We start from the raw sequence: 17,469 nt of genomic DNA on the forward strand, positions 1-17,469 counted from the left end.
ATTTCTTTTGACTGCTTTCTTCTTTCACACACCGCCTTGTTAAATAGGTTGAGGGGTGGGCAGGGGGGGACAATGGCACTCTCACACTGAGCAGGTCCAGGGCTGAGTGTGAGTGTGTGTGTGTGTGTGTGTGTGTGTGTGTGTGTGTGTGTGTGTGTGTGTGTGTGTGTGTGTGGAAGGCTTGGCCGCAACTAAGCTGAGCAGATCCGCCACTTGAGAACGATAAAGAGCCCTGTTACACCCGAACTCTCAGAGAGACGTAACCAGAAATTCCTGAATGAATCGGCAACAGACAAGCCCTAAACCCCGTGTAATTACATATTTGGAGTTTATCAGGGTTTATGCGAAAATGCACAAGTTTCCCTTCCCTGGTGGTCCTTAAACACATCCATATGTTTCCATTTCTGCTCCTCCCTCTGCTCTCTCTCCCTTTCTCTCTCTCTCTCTCTCTCTCTCTCTCCCTCTCCCACCCTTTTTTTATCTTCCACCTCCTATTTTCCCTCCATGAAAAATGGCTGTGGCGCACAGATGGATGATATGACCCGTTGGAGTGGTGTTTTCCTATTGTTAAGTTGTTGTTGACTCTCTAGACTCACAGTGGGACGGATCCAGTTTGGTGTTTTGGAGTGTGTCAAGGCCATCAGCACAGGGCCAGAGCTCTTGGTGGAGCTGTGTGCAAACAGAGGAAGCCGCAGCCTGTCCACATCGCACAGACTGGAACACACACACAAATCTGGGGAGGCCTTCTATCGTGTGTGGGCCAGTTTTTTCATTTCTTTTCCTCCCTGTCTGCCTCCCTCTCTCCTCCTCTCTCTCTCTCTCTCTCTCTGTTTCTCCCTGCTTGAGAAAACCGATCTGTTTTAAAACACGTGCTAAATATTACCATATTTACATTTTCCTGTTTCAAGAAGGCAGCAAAGGGGGAGTGTGTGGTGTGGATTTTTTTTTTTTTTTTTTGCAGTGGAAAGGTCTCAGTCCGGGGTTAGGCGCTGTTTGAAACTTTAAACCTTTTTCATGCTTATTTGTTTTATGATTCTGCAGGGCACTGTGTTTACACAAAGAGTGCAACATCTGGATTAGATAATTTGTTGGGAATTAACCGAGCCCGTATGCTTATCGACCTCATCTGATTACATCTGTTTGATGTTTGGTGCTTTTTTTTTTTTCTGCATTCATTATTTCTCAGCCGGCTCACCGGTATTCCGTTTTTGCTGCACATTTTTGTTTGATATGTTTTCAGACAAATGGAGGATTAACTTTGTGCAGCATTAACCTCACCTCTAATCAGCAGCAGGCCCTCCATGCACTGTCACGTCTCTACAGTCACAGCACCGCTGGCCTTTCCATAATGGCCTATTCCCAATTAAATCTCACTGGTAATGTTTGACTTTCCAGTGACGCAAGAGGCTGCTGGAGTGGACATGCTGCTGCCATGCTTGTGCTTTGGTATTAAGAGGACACATTAAATGATTAAATCCTCTAACCTTCTCGGAGGATAATCGAGAATCTGATGATGTTAATTATATTTGTTTAAAATGCAAAAACAATGATTCAGACGGAACGATTGGTGACTCAGTGATTCTGAAGCCGCTGTCATTGCTCAGGAACGATCTATTAATCACTGTCAGTGCTTTCAGCAGGGTTGTGTTAATGTTTTCCTCTTGTAATAATTGTCTCCATGATTTTCTCGACTTTTTCTCCGTCCTCTCTGTTTACATTCTTCCCTCATTCCTCACGTCTCTCTCGCTCGCTCTCTTAATCACTGCCTTTCATGTATATTTTATTAGCCCCAACCAGCAGCTAGAATACTTCGCTCTGTCACACAGTTAGTCAGTTGGTTGTCCAAAGTAGTTCAACAAACTTGACATATCCATTAGAACTGTTTGAGCCTAATTGCTCTGCCACTTTGAGTTTATTGGGGTTTTTAAACATAGTTATTGCCACACTATAAATCTCAAATCCTCAGTCAGTCAGTTTAGCACCAAACTGTTTGCACGTATTCATGTATTTAGTGCCTTATGTAGGGTTGGGTGATATAATGTTCCAGGTACGTAAGGTGAGACAATAGAAATCTTCAAACAAATTGCCACTTATGGCACACTGTCTGTACTGTGGTTGCTGTCCTTTTAATGCAGAATCTCTGGGTGTGGTCGAGCATGATGGGAAATCTTTATGGCAATATTGGTTTAATATGTCAAAGTGATGAAATACAACCCCAATTCCAAAAAAGATGGGATGCTGTGTAAAGCATAAATAATACAGAATGTGATCATTTTGACATAAAACTCAATTGAAACAGCACGAAGACAAAATATTTAATGTCTTGCCTCATCAAGTTCATTGATTTTTATGAATATCTGCTTATTCTGAATTTGTTGCATGTTTGCAACATGTTGGGACAGGAGCAGCTAGCGACTGGAAAAGTTGTGGAATGCTCCAAAAACACCTGTTTGGAACATTCCACAGGTGAACAGGTTCATTGGTAACAGGTGATAGTATCATGATTGGGTATGAAAGCGGCATCCTGGAAAGGCTCAGTCGTGAGGATGGAGCGAGGTTCACCACTTTGGTTCTATTCCCGTATGAATAGTCAGTGTTGATTGTTTTAAGAAAGCAGGTATTTAAAGCCAAACCATCATCTTTTCCTAAACCCAACCATGTAGTTTTGGTGCCTAAACCACACCAAGCTGTAACTGTGACACATGAAGTGTTTCTCAGCTTTATTTTGAAACTCTAACTGGACATTGCATATTTATTATTGCTAACTTGACCGCCTAAGAGACACGAAAGGCAATGCTGGTAGACTGGTAGGTTTTATTATGCTGCATTGGGATATTACTGCATGGGCTTGGGAACACTGTCAGACCGTTGTCGGTAAACACAGTTTGATTGCAAATTGGGGTTGGGGGTTCATTTATCCAAACAGCCAAAAACAGACATTAAATTTGAACACCTTCTAAAAGGAGTTTCCAGAAAATTCACCATCACAAATGTTGATATTGCCATGTAAAATTACACATATCCTGATTTTTATTTCGTTTTTTATATTATGTGGTCAAGGATGTGTCAAGAAAAGTCTCATAAGTAAGCTAATGGACACATGATAGGACATTTCTCTCTGGCTCTTATCCATGCTACAGCCTTTATCTGCCTAAAACATGTCCCCCCCCCGGCCTCTATTGGGCTTTATCTCCACTCTACGATCCATTACAAAGCTGCCTGCTGTCCCCTGGGTGATCTGCCCCGTCCCCTCTAATCTGGCTGAGCTGCTGTGATTCCATCACTCCTGTGGAACCGCACAGAAAGATTAGTCAGACTCTACGTACAACAGATGTGTCCAACACTTGATTTGTGTGTGTTTTATTGACTCTGGCCATCTGTTAATACAGTTGCTGGTTCCTCCTCTTGTGTTTGTTGATGCACACAGACAGGGGAGCTGAGTGCCAGAAGAAACATTCAGCAAAGCAGAGATGAGAGATAGAGACAGAAGGACAGAGAGAGAGAGTGGAGTCGGAGGTCGGAGGGTAATATTTCATAAAAGGCTGCTGGTTTAAGTGTTAACCTGCGACCTGCTGTATTCCTGCATATGGAACGGAGGTGTTCTTGTTTTTAGTTTAGTCAGAGCGTTGATACAGGAGAGCACACAAGCAGAGCGCGTTGATGAATGAGTCTCAGATGTTCGGTGCTTTCACAAAACAGTAAGGGCTGAAATTCCTTCACTAGGAGGAAAGTGAAAGATTGCTGGAGATATCTGAAATTCCTCTCTGTACCATTCCTTGGATTCCCTCTCAACACCGAAGGCGCATAAGGAGCAGTTGCTGTCAGCATTCCTCGGGTTGTCCATTTGTGTGTGGCTGTGCATGCTCATGTGCATCGCAGGAATTTCTGACCATGCAAGAGGAGGATAATGCCCAACAGTTGCAGTCACTTGTGTTGGGTTGTTGTCTCGTGTTTTCTTGGACATTCCACCCGACTCCTTGTCTTCCTCCTCTCTGTGTCACTCCTCCTCACAGCCTTCACTCCCATGGTGTCTTTTTCCCTCTTCTCCTGGCTCACATAGCATTCGTATGAATGCCTTGGAAGCCACAGAGCTTAAGAAAACTTTTGCCACACATTAATTATCCTCCATCTCACTAAGATGCCTAAAAGGTGAGATGGATTACATCTTAAAGCTTAACCTACTCACTCAGCAAGAATTACATCATTTAGTCATCACAATCTCAGACAATATTTTCACTCTGTGCTCTCCTCGCTGGCTGCCCTCCTACCCTGCATTCCTCCCACCCGTCTCCTGTGTTTACCCACTGAATGGAAAGTTAAGAGCAGTCTGGATTCAGCCGCCTCGCTTTTTTACAACAGCGGTGATGTTGCTTCTCGCTACCCTCTCTGCCGTGTCATGATGATGTGAGTTCTTGACACGGGCGTCGCTTGGCCAGTTGAAACCCCAGAACTCCGCGTGAACCTGCTGAAAGGGAGGTGGCGTCCAGCCTGGGTAAACACAGTGTGAAGGGGGAGCCAGGGACACAGCCTGTTGGTCCTAAATGTGGAGGGAAAAAGTCCAATAACTGAGCCTGTGGGAGCGAGCAGGGCCAAGCCTGACCCGAACACAGGCTCGCTGGGAGCAGGCATAGGAGTGAAGTTGGATCGCAGCTGCTCTGAGGGACGTATAGGTAACAGACGGGATTTGGACCTGGATCTTGCGAACAGGAAATCTTTTTCCAGGGGGCAGTATCCGCTTTGCAAAGCAGCAAAGTGTAATTCACGTCTAAGTCAACCCACCAAGTGGATTTTTCTTAAAAATAAAGCTTGAAAATAACCATTAAATTGCTGCAATAACCCTATAAGGAAGTGATTCATGATTAAGTGTATTTTATCATTTAATGAATTGCGGTTTTGAATTACATGTTAAACTGAGTAAACTGAGAGCAAATTGACCTCAACTCTACAAGGGAGACATTCGAGCTTTACATGGACATGCACTGCTACTTATGTATCCGCCCTTCGTCCTGTACATTCGCCCCTCTGAAGAGGTATGGATATCGCCCTTCATGCCTTTTTACCTCATTGACTCTCGGTTCCCCCTTCAACTCTGACCGCTGAGGGTTTTAAGCACAGTCCAGGCGAGCAGCAGGGGTTCATGGGAGGAAAAAAAACCACGCACAGAGAGAACACTGTATTCAGCACAGAGCTGGAGGTGTTAACAGTAGTTGTGTCTATGTGGGGGATAACACAGGCAGACTTGGGTCAAATATTCAGAAATAATTCTCGCTGCGTATTTTAACTGCATGAAGTGTGGGCTGGGTTTAGCCAGTCAGAGCAACTCTGATGGAATCAGGATGATAAGTATACTTCACTGACTTTCCTGTGTTTTTCTAAACTCGTTGGCGCTGTCTGATATGGTAACCTCCACCCACCCAGCACACCTGACGTATGAGCACCAAGCGTGCTTTTATTTTTATCCACCTGTGGCGAGTGAACAGAAAAATGCTGGTTAAACAGTTATAACTCTGATTACAAAAAAGGTGGGAGACTGTAAAAACAGAATGTAATCATTTGCAAACAATCTGCGTTTACTGACAACAGTTTTACGAAGTGTTCCTGAGCCCATGTAGTAACATTTATACAGTCATGTGTTCACAAAGTGGTGAACCTTGCTCCTCGCTTGTGAACGACTGAGCCTTTCCAGGATGCGCCTTTCATAACCAATCACGATACTATCACCTGTTACCAATGAACCCGTTTACCTGTGGAATGATCCAAACAGGTGTTTTTGGAGCACTCCACATCTTTCCCAGTCTTTAATTGCTCCTGACCAAGCTTGTTTGAGACACGACATCAAATTCAGAATAAGCAGATATTTACAAAAATCAATGAAACTGATGAGGTACAGTATTGAATATATTTTCTTTGTACTGTTTCTAATCAGTGTATGTTAAAAAGAAACAGCAAGTTATCACATTCTGTTTCATTTATGCTTTATAAAGCGTCCCAACATTCTTGAAATCAGGGTTGTATAACATCATGTTGTATAATGAATTATAAGTCTGCTTTGTAACAAAACTAATGTATTACAAACACAAAGCATCATCTGATGGTTGGGAAAGGTCTGTGTTTTATTATCAGAGACCTTTCACCATGCAGTGACAGCATTTTGCTGTAAATATGCTGAAGTCATCCACTCTCCACTCTGTGGCCAACCCTCCTCTTTGTCATTGTGTTTTAGGAAATAAAACCCTTTTGAACTTGTTCTGGTTCACCCCTGTGGCCACTTGCTCCACGTCCCCGGTGCTACCTCACAACCTCCAGGATGCAGTTAATGCTTTAATTGGCACTTAATTAGTTAATTGACCCCAGTGTGCAGGGTGACGAGGGCTTGGGGGCGCAGGTGAGGGTGGAGAGGATTGGCCCAAGGTGCTTCCTGTGTCACATCACCAGCGGAGGTACCCATCAGCCCCTTTGAAGTGGGACACAAACACTGGAAACACTTTCATCGGGCCGATGTGTCATCACAGCCGGGTCCCATGTATATGTATGGGACTGTCTGAAAATATACAAAGTCCAATTTGCCCGGGACAAACCAACCTCAGGATAATGAATCACATGTGATGTGTATCTGATATGCACCCTGAGTCATCACCAGATGTTTCGACAGGATTACTTCCAGTTCTGGAGAAGCACTGTGGATTTTCAAAGAGAAAGCAACAACTCTCCATGTAGCAAGACAAAGGAAAGAAGTCAACAAACGTTTGCCGCCACGAGGAGTAAAACAGAAGAGTTTGTGAAAATTCGACACTGGAATGCTCCCAGTGCCTCTGGAAGGCAGACCAAAGTGTTTCTTATGTCTGTAATTGGGGGTACACATGCCAAATGAGAGGAGTTTTGAGGTCAAGTACAGAAGAGGAAGTAACTTGGGCACCAGGCCTTCAGATAAAAGCTTACAGGTGGAACTAAGTACAGTCCTACATATGTAAGCAAGCTGTGGTGCTTGTTTGTTCTGGTGTCTGTTTGTATGTGGAAAATGCAGCTCCCAGCGCATAATGTGTTTGCTCAGTCGAAGCATTGCATGCACTCTGGATAACATCCCCTGTCTCTTTCACTTGGCAAAAACACATATGAACCTGTGTGAATTTGTGAACCCATGTGCAAACCTCAGCGCACTGACATACCCACACAAACACAGAGAAACACATGCACGCCTGTCGTTCGTTCGCACACACGCCTGTTGTTCCTCCTCCGCAGTTCACTCACACGTATGCAAAAATAATTAGCATTTGCTTGAGTTTACAACGTCCTGCTTGCTGCTTCCTCAGAAATGAATGGTGCTTTTTTGCAGGCCGCGGTCTGCGTGTGAATCTGTGTGTGGGTTCCTGCGTTCGCCCCTGTGTGTTTGCACCCATGTGTGTGCATCAGAGAGGGACGCCCAGCAGGCAGTGTTGTTGTAGGTGAGGGTGAGGAGCCCCCTGATGGGCTGCTGTGGCAGAGAGGCCAGCTTTGATCAAAGGCCCAAAAAGAGGAGGAGGAGGGAGGGAGGGAGGGAGGGGAGAGCAGCAGGCCGAAGAGAGGAGAGGTGAAGCAGGGCTGCAGAATAGGGAACCCGGGATGACGGTGTCCTTAAGCCCATGGTGGGACCCTCCAACAACCAAGAAAAAACACCTGCTTCTCTGCTACCACAGCACTGGGTCACACTCGCTGGAATATCCTCCTCTAGCAGCACTGAAATATTCTAAATGTTTATGGAAGTTGGTGTTGCAAAACAGAGCCAAAGGTGCACTAAAAGTGGATTTTCTTTCCGAATTAATTTCCTTTCGTAACATTTGGAGCGCCGCTGAACGGATGCCAAATCTGACTCAGTTTCTGCATTAGTTTTCCTCCTCTGACGAGATGAAAAAAGAGGCACACGCAGCTGAGTTTTCCAAATAATTGAATCATGTATTTATTCAATAGGCTCTGGGCAGCGTATTGATTGTCGACAGATTGAGTTACGCTGAGGATCTGTGGGAAGTCTCACTAAAGGAGACGACCTAACCAAGGGCATGTGTGCAAGGAGCCGTGTGGCCAGACAAATGTATTCAGACGAAATTCATGTCGCTTAGGTCATTCTGGCCTCACGTTTGCCTTGAGGGAGACGTATTTAATTTAGGCCTTTAGTTCTTCCCAAAAAAAAAAAGGCGCTTTAGTTCTAACCTCCTGCTACTTCGTTTACTTTTCTCAGCTTCCTGATTATACTGGGTTGAGGAGCGTAGAGGACGATTTATGTTAAAAATTATTTCAAAATATTTTACTTTAATCCATTTATTTTTTTAAAAACGTGTCACATAAAAATAACAAGGTGATTTTTTTCTGCAAATAAAAAGTGCCAGAATTCAAAGGAGACACTGTCCGACACTGGTGTGAGTTTCAATATTTCACTGTAATAAATATGGGCCTATGGACTGGGGTATTTATAGCAGCTTTTGCCACACTGTGGAAATTCCGCCAAGCTCAGGAGCTGAGAAATTATATTAAAAAAATGAAATAAAAGTAGTCTTTGAAACCCAAGGCCATGCAATCTTGAAACAAGCCAGGTTTCTCTGCCAAGCACAACTACAAACATCCCTCCAAATCCAGGCTTCATTGGCCTTGACGCACTCCCAGAGAAAATTAAATTTGACACAATAAATTAATGCCAGTGCGTCATTTCAGCAAACCTCAGCTGCACTGACATGTAGCTCGTTCTGCGAGATGTAACTGTGTAAAAATGTAAAATGTGTTGGCTGTAAGGTTCTTCTTCTCCTCTTTGATAGAGCTACTGAATTTTGTAACAGGCTCCAACAATGACAACAACAACAATAATAATAACAGTAATGCTAAATTAACTGCCACAGTGTATTATTGTTATCATATTTTAGACCTAATGTATTTGGTTTAGTAGCACCATTTTAATTTGCTTTTTTAACCTAACAATCAATTGAAGTAAATATATTTAGATAAATACTCATGTGTGCTCAGTGAATCAGCCGTTTGGATCTGCCTTTTATTATTTCCTTGAATTATCTCAAACAAATTATGCTACTAAAACTCTGATTATTTTTTAAGTCCTTAAGTATTATGTAATGGATGATGTTATTTGGTGGCCCGCAGGAGTTTATGAATCACAGCAGCGTTTCAGGACTGTATGGAAATGGAGAACATGTGTTTCAGTTTTGACTGCATGATGCACGTTTTCATGCCGCTGTGCGCTTGGTATAAGGGTGGTTTTCTTAACCCCTTCATTCACCTGCATAATATCGTTTATCCCCCCCCCCCCCGTATTATAATGAATGGCGTTTCAATAAGGATGAAGGCGGATTACAGCCGAATTAAAAGGAAAAAAAAAAAGAATGAAATCCGACCTTGAAAATGGGTGTTAAATAGTCCGATCCTGCGCTGGCAGGGCAGTAGTGAAGTTATGACAAACGAGTGGGGGCCGCTGGTGTGTGCAGCCTGGCAGCCAGCAGACAATTAAAGGCTGTCATCTATCTTACAGTTCCTCGCCTGTCATTAGTGTATCAGAGTAATAGCCGTATCATTGCGCTGTGCTCTCACAGACGGGCTGCAGGCTGTAAGCGTCAATCACTTTGGCCCTTAACTTCACCAAGCTTGCCTCAGAGTCAGAGTGGACCCCAGAGGCAAGCGTCGTTATTAAAGGAAAGGTAGAATGAATGAAAATAAGTCTCATTGCATTTGATAGAAGCAAATCAGCAAGTTTTGCCAAATAATATCTGATTTCTTGCAGAACAATAAATGCGTGACTTCTGGGACGCAGCACATATTTTCTGCGCTCTTCTTCACTGATGCTAAAACGGACACTGACTTCCGTTATAATTATAGCCGTGTTGCTCTCTGCATAGAGAGAATGACGCTTGTTGGGCCGCAAGCCCGAGCCTGCTGCTCTGCGTGCAATGGGAAACGCCGGCCCTGCGCGGGGCTGTTTAGTGTGGTTTCAGAGGAGTACCGATGCCATATGCGCTGCCTGTCCTGCATGATGCATGTGCGCCTTGTGGGGTACACTAAAAAAGAAAAACAACAATTAGACATGAATGTGTGTGTCCAAACAAACGAATCAAAGGGCCGTTGTGTTTGTGGGAAGATGACTGGTGGGGGAGAGCTCTTCCCCCGTCTCTCTTTCTCTCTGGGCTGACCCCGCGTTTGAGTCCTGCGGTGCGAGGCCGAGACACACAGATGGGCTGCAGGCTCTCTTTTCTGTCGCCCCTCTCACTCTTTCATCATCTGCCTTTTACTCCCAGTTCAATTAATTCCGCGCAGTTTAATTCGGCTCAGGAACTCAGTTCGGGGCTGTGTGAATTTTGAAAAATAGTGAGATAAAAATCCGAGCATCCATTAATCCAAAAAGCGCATTAAAAAAAAAAAAAAAAACTTCCTGTCTGTCTCCCACCCACAACAAACAAACAGCAGTCAGTCAGTCACTCAGTCCACGCCTGTCCCAGACAAGCAAAAATACCAACTGCAGTGTTGTTATGGTTTTCCTGTAGACACGTGAGGATGTGGTCCCGCTCCATCAAATATAATAACAGGACCAAACAGCTGTCATGATCCGGTCATATTGTCCAAGAACAATATGACGCGTCAGGATTTACTTAAGATGCTGCCCATGTTTGAAAATGGAAACTGTCGCGAGAATGAAAAATAAACAGTAAAATAAACAACAGCGATGACAATAAAGGGAAGAGATGTCAGAGACTAACAGCAGTTTTAGATCAGGTTTGACATCCAGCGGGCGTTTAATAGGCAGAAAATGACGCTGCTGGGCTTTTGGATCAAGTTTTGTGTGATTTCTATTTTATTTAAATTTTGTTTCAAATTAAATGCATGTTTTAGCAGACTCCTAACTGTGGGTTAGCTCTGCGTCGCGGATTTGAAGCTATTCTGATGCGACAAACGTGCGTTTTTCCGCACAAACGCGCGCTTTCGATGGCTGAGATGTGCGCGCAGCTTGTGTGGGCCTGCGGCGGTGAAAACCTCACGTCCCCGCCGGCCCGACACCAAACTGTCTGAGCCTCAAACCCCGGTCCGTGTGTGTCCCTCTCAACCTCCCAAGCTGCTCAGAGAAGGTATAAAGCTCCAGAAGTACATCGAGTCTGAATAGACCGGGCGGGCCAACAAAGCGGCGCAGCCTGTGGGGGCCCCGGCCGTGCAGGGTCTGTGTTTGCAAGCCTCCGGTGGCTGAGGCGAGGCGGTGCACGGGGGCCGGGGGGGCTCCCACTGCATTAGGCAGTAGTAATAGGTTTGGGATGACTTAAACGATTTGTTGACTGGGACAATAAATCTGTTGTGTGTTTCTTGGCATGCTGAGGGGAGGATTACAAGTTGTCACACAAAGGAATGCAAATTGCAAGCCAAACTCTCCGAGAGGCCTGTGGAGTAGCCAGCTATTTAGAGCATTTGTGCGGATCTGTGCTTCTCTCTCTCACTATTTTATGTTTCTCTATTAGTCCTAATAACTGTGAAGGGCCTGAGAGTAGCCACTGTATTCATCTCAAATCAATGGCTTTCCCGCACCAGGCCCTATAGGCCTCCACATTTGCATTCTATCGAGTGAGATGACCAGCAGGACAATTGGCGTTAAGACTCTTTCAGGCGGCCAAATGGAAATCTTGAATCCTAAATGACATTTTCTCTCGGCCCTTTTTCTAAAATCCACTCTCCATATTATGATTATTTTTGCTATTTTCTGCACACAGTTTCTCACTGGTTGAACCCAGAAGAGCCCAAAGGTGAGATTCAATTATATATTTAGATATAATTGAATAGAATTGAAAAATAAAATAAAAAGATTTTTTTTTATTCTATTCTCTCTTTTTGTCCCACTCATATTTATTTCATCCTTACTTCTTACTTTGTTAGACTTTTTTTTTCTTTTTTGAATTTATTTCCTTATTTATGGGGTCATTTTTTTCAGTTTGGTCCTCTTTGCGGAGGAGTCTTCATTCATAACTCCTCCTAGCGACTGCAGGATGAAATACAGGGACAGCAGCCTCCTAAATTAAGAGCCCATCAGCAGCAGCAGCAGTAGATCGACCCGGTTTTGATGAACAGTAGCCGGATTATTCTTATAGATGTGTTTTTCCATATTCTGCATCCAGCAGACACCGCCACTAAAGTGCTTTTCTTTCTTTCTTTGGTTGGTTCGTTCTTTCTTTCGTCTCAGCGTCCCTCAGGTTAAACCGGACTGTGGTCTGTGCGCCAACTTTCCGTCAGGCGGCAAATGCCTGAGGCCGGGTGGATGAAACCGCAGGACGCGGATCAACACATAGATAGTGGAATTATTCCTCTCAAATCTCAGCAGTGGGCTCCTCGGTCTGACCCACCACTGCTTGAACTGAGAGAAATTGCAGATGGCAGAAGCTGCCGGATCAAGTTACTGCGCCGAATCAAGCGATCATCCTGACACAAACTCCCACTAAAAGTCGTGATGAATTCTGCCAGAAAATGAACCCCTGCTAATGTGATTTAGAGCTTTATTTGACTATATTTCCTCAGTGCTGTAGGAGGCATTGCCAGTTAACACCGCTGTAAGCAAGTGGATCAACTCAAGCCTGATTCATACATAGGTTTATAAATGTATATCTGCAAGGTTAGCTGACATCTTGTCGAATTATAAGCATTAAATATTCACATTTAAAAGCAACTTTATCAGCTCACTCAGCAAAATAAAAGTATCCTCTCATAGAACCAGTTCTTTTCAGGGTGCAATGCTCAAATATCGATATTTGCATACAGTAGATAGTTTAAAGCAAACAGTAAACCTTCACTGTATAGAAAACATATTAGTTTGAGTGATTCAGCTTAATGTTGGGTCTCTGCAGCCTTTCTTATGTGTTCTCTGCTGTATGAGACCTCAGTGCTGGGTTATGCACGATGTCCAATCGGTTTCCAGTTCAGTTCCAGGTTTTAATCTCGTAAACCGAAGCTGCTTCAGAGGCTGATCACCTGATTCCTGTAATGAGCTCTGATGGTTGATTCATAACTGTGATTGCAGGAGTCAGTTTCATGTTTTGACTGAGCGGAGCCTTGTTTTAATTGGCCATCGGTCTGGAAAGAGCACACACACGCAAACTATTAATGCGCACACACACCGCCACGACCACACAAAGAAGCTACAATACTTCTCGCTATTCCACAATGCATTGTTTTCAGCCATTTGCCCAAGGTTACCATACCTATGTGCCTTCTCCCCCGCTCCTTTACACAGCACAGCAGAGATAGTTTAATTAAAGAACAACATTATCTTAGGGCAGCAGCACTCCTTGCAGTGAGGAATGCCCTGTTTTCAGTGCTGTGTCAGGAGAGACAAGAGAGCATGCCGCCTACACTAGCTGCTGCTTAGCTTCCTCCAGCTTATATGGCCCATGCTCTCTCAATAGCTTTTAATGGTGTGATTGTAAAACATCTTGTCACATGAGGGAGTTACAATGATGTTTTACAGCCCCTAGCTTTCAAAGATGAGCCATAATATTGCCCTCCGTAACTTTTAAAACAGACTCGGTGTGTGCAAAGACTTGCATAATGCCAAGGACCTTTTTTTTTTTTTTTTTTTCGGAAAAAAATGCACACTTCAAGACAGGAGTATGTGTGTTCTGGTGTGTATCATAAAGTGGGTGCTTAAAAACAAGGCCGCAGATGCGGACATGGATACATGCTGCACTCGGGCCTGAGCACACTTACAGGCTGACCTGCAGCACACACACACACACACACACACACACACACGCGCTGAAACAAATTGTAGCAGAGAAGTGAGATATTATCTAGATTGGGGAAAATATTTGGGCCATCCTTGAGCAACAGAGAATACTGCAGCAGCTGGACAGCACAGGTAGACAGATGAGCACACAGAGGCTTGACAGACAGGCGGACAAGGTCGATGGGCTGTTTGGATGGGGGAAGGAACGGAGCCCTGATCGCTTCCTCTTTTTTAAGAATTATTTTACCCAGACAAATGTAGCGTTTGCATTCATGGGTTATTAATCTGCTTTCCATTATCTCCCTGTTTTCAATCAACGCTGGTGTTTGAATGCTGATCTGTTGGCCCGGCCGGCCGCGCGATGTCTGAGGCCGGCCAACAGGGCGGGCCGTTTAAACAACATTTTTTTTCCCTAATCAACACGATCGTAACCCCTGCAGAACAAAGGCATGAATATCCATTTCCAAGGAAAAGGGTGAGTGCCCTCTCCATGCCCCCCTCACCCTCCCCACCCCTCCGTGTACTGTACTCGTTACCCTGGTAACCCCATGGGCAGAATGCAGATCAGGGGGACCAACGAAGCGGCCCTTTGCGTCCCCTCACAATTCACCCTGATGATGACTAACACTTTTGTTCATGGAGAGGGCAGGTGGGAGTTACAATACGCCTCAAATCACTGCCCACCCGAGATCTCCCCTTTACTCTCTCTAACCGCCCCCCACATATCTTTCTTTCTCTTTTCCTTCTTTTCATCTTTCCAACATATTCCCTCTGTCTTTGATCCAATAATTTATATTTATCTTCTTTTTTAATTTTCCCCCTTTTCTTCATCCGTCCACTCAGGGGTGACAGTGAGTGCCACAAAGCTCGCTCACAGCAGACGGTGGCGGTGGTTTGCGAGAGGTCAGTGTTATCTAAACAGACCCATTGGGCTATTTGCTATAGCACCCTCCATCAGGCAGGAAGCTCTGAGGAATCAGCCCATCACTTCAATCAGCCACGACAGCGTACAATGAATTTATAATGGCCGGAGCAGGGCGAGGAATGAAATCAGATGAAAACCCGAGAGAGTGAGAGGAGGAGGGGGGGGGGGGGGGGTGGCAAAGAGGGAGAGGGGTTGGGGAGGACAAGAGAGCAAAAGATGGAGAGTAAGAGAGACGAGCCAGAGTTCAGTCGCTGTTTGTGTCAATGACCACTATGTGGGGGAGTGTGTTGTTTGTTTGTGGTCTGAAACAAACAAGTGATTGTTGAAAGTGGACTGTGTCTCACAGTGAACTGTACAGTGTATGTGAGTGTGTGTGTGTGTGTGTGTGTGTGTGTGTGTGTGTGTGTGTGTGAGGTTAAACCCTGCCTGACAGCCTGTGTGCAGTGTTTTTATTTGAGCGTATGCACAAATACACGTACAGTAGAAGCTACATGTAACAGTACACATGCATGCATTTATGTGTGTGCGTGTACGGGGGGATGCGTTGATGTGTTTATTGGCCTGTGTGCAAAGAGAAGTAGTAATCTTATCTCTGCTCAGAGGGTAAGTACATGTGACAGTAGATATATACAAACTCTTGATCAATATCTTGATAGATTGTCAGATAATGACTCTTCAGGCAGATATGGACAATTGCTTCAATATGTATGTTTTCCTGGCTTGTGTGCAGACAGCTTGGCTGAGAGCCACCATCCACAATGCACGGTCCAAAAGCTGAGCGCGGTCCGGTCTCGGCTTGGACTGACTGACTGCAGCCGGCCCCTCACTCCCCAGCACAGCCTCTGCCCTTTGACCACATTAACCAGTGCAGTCAGACTCATCTCCCAGTCTTCTCTTATCACTTGGAATCAAACATTAAAAGAGGGAGGGAGCCAGAGTTACTCATAAAGTCAGAGAAATATGGGCACTGATGGGGGGAGAGGGAGAGATAAAGACAGTGAGAAGCAGAGAGGGGGGATTAGAAAAAGAAAACTAGAATAACTCCTATCAAAGGCCAGGAAGTGGGACAGAGGAAGAGGAGCACTGGCAGAAACGGGCAGAAAAGGGAGGTGGGATGAAAAAGAAAAGGAGAACAAGCAAGACACCACGCCATGTCACCTCATCCTATGAGCTGCCGCCTCCTGCCTCACCAAGTTTGGCGTCTAAAACAAGCAGGGCGGAGTTCAGCTGTAGGCAAACAGGCCGTTTTACGAGTGCCGTTCCGCAATTACCTGTTACCTTGACTGTCGTGGGTTTTAAGAGCGGCCTGGCCTTGGAGTTACCTGGATACACCTGGAGGAGAGCGATAAAAAAGAAGAAGAAGCACAGGGTGGGAATGAGCTCCTATCTGAGTGGCCACAGTCCGCCCCCAAAACTCCATCTGTCTGTCTGCTGTGCCACGACTGCTGGCGCCCACACACACCCCACCTATCGGTCTGTCTGCCCGCCTGTCTGTTCGTCTGTCTGACTGATCTAATAAAGCCAAGTTGTCTCAGTAGTTTCATCATCTAAGCTTATATATGCTGCTCGGCCAGCCTGTCCTCCGTGCACGCACACACGCACGCACAGTTCAAGATTTCAGGCAGGTGGTTTGCTGATAGTGATGGGTAGGAAAATATTTGATGTCCCCAGCTTGGCCATTTAACATTCTCACCCTGTGCTCTGACCTTAAAGAGTGTGCATGCATGCATACAGCGTGCATGGGTTTGTGTGTGTGTGTGTGTGTGTGTGTGTGTCTAAGTGTGTATTTTCTGCTCTTGTGGATCTGCACAGTGCATCTCTGTGTGTTTGTTCGCTTAGCTTTTAGCCCCAGTTAGCCGGTCAGACCCCCACGACCCTATTCAGACCCGCACACGCACACATACACCGTCCTATTAGCGGGACTTATCAGAGCCCATTTGACCTCCACCTTCTCCCTGACCTCTACAGGGTGGAGGTCTCCATCCCTTGGGAGAGAGGGTCAGCGAGGCGAAAGTGCGTGTGTGACAGGATGGGGGGCTGCTCTGCTGTCTGACTGTGAGCAAACACTGATGGTCAAACACACGGCCTCCTCCACCACCCATATTCTCTGCCCCTCTCTCCATCCTCCTCTTCAACGGCTTCATCTGTTAACTTGAGATGCAGCTTCAAAAATCCCCCCAGAATCAACATCATTGTGATAAAACCTTGATACTGAATAACAAGAAAAGCACTCTATGCATGACTCCTAAGTGTTGTCTTTATGCTTCTTAGCTGTTCAATCCATATCCAGCTTCTGCCAAGAATACAGTATTTTCCTGTTTTAGCAACTGAATGCTGGTAAATATGAGATTTCATACTGCCTGACAAAAATGGCACCTAAAAGTGGTTTATGATATTCAACCTTTTTATGAATCATTATTTATGATAACAGCTGAAATTTTGGAGGAGTGAATGCACCGACCATGCTAACTCCTCCCAGCCCTCTGTAATATTAAGTTATCTCTGACGGGATCCGCCCCCAGCCACGCCGTGCTTTTCGCACTCGTCCTCCATGCCACCTCTTCTCCCTGTTGTTCTCTACTGTTTCCATGCGGGTCAGTCTCATGGGGTGTCTTTATCTGCAGAGAGACCACTAGGACTCCAAAGCCAAATTGTACCTCATCCATCTCCAGCAAAAACCCACTGCCAAATTTACCATCCATCCAAATCTGCCCCACTCACCATCCTCCAGCACAATCATGCAACCATTTCCGTTTTCAAAAAAAGGAACTGACGGTATATCAAGCTGCGGTCCTTCTCTCGTGAACTTTGATTTGTTTCT

The sequence above is a fragment of the Chaetodon auriga genome, chromosome 3, assembly GCF_051107435.1.
Source record: "Chaetodon auriga isolate fChaAug3 chromosome 3, fChaAug3.hap1, whole genome shotgun sequence".
NCBI classification, from domain to species: Eukaryota; Metazoa; Chordata; class Actinopteri; order Chaetodontiformes; family Chaetodontidae; genus Chaetodon; species Chaetodon auriga.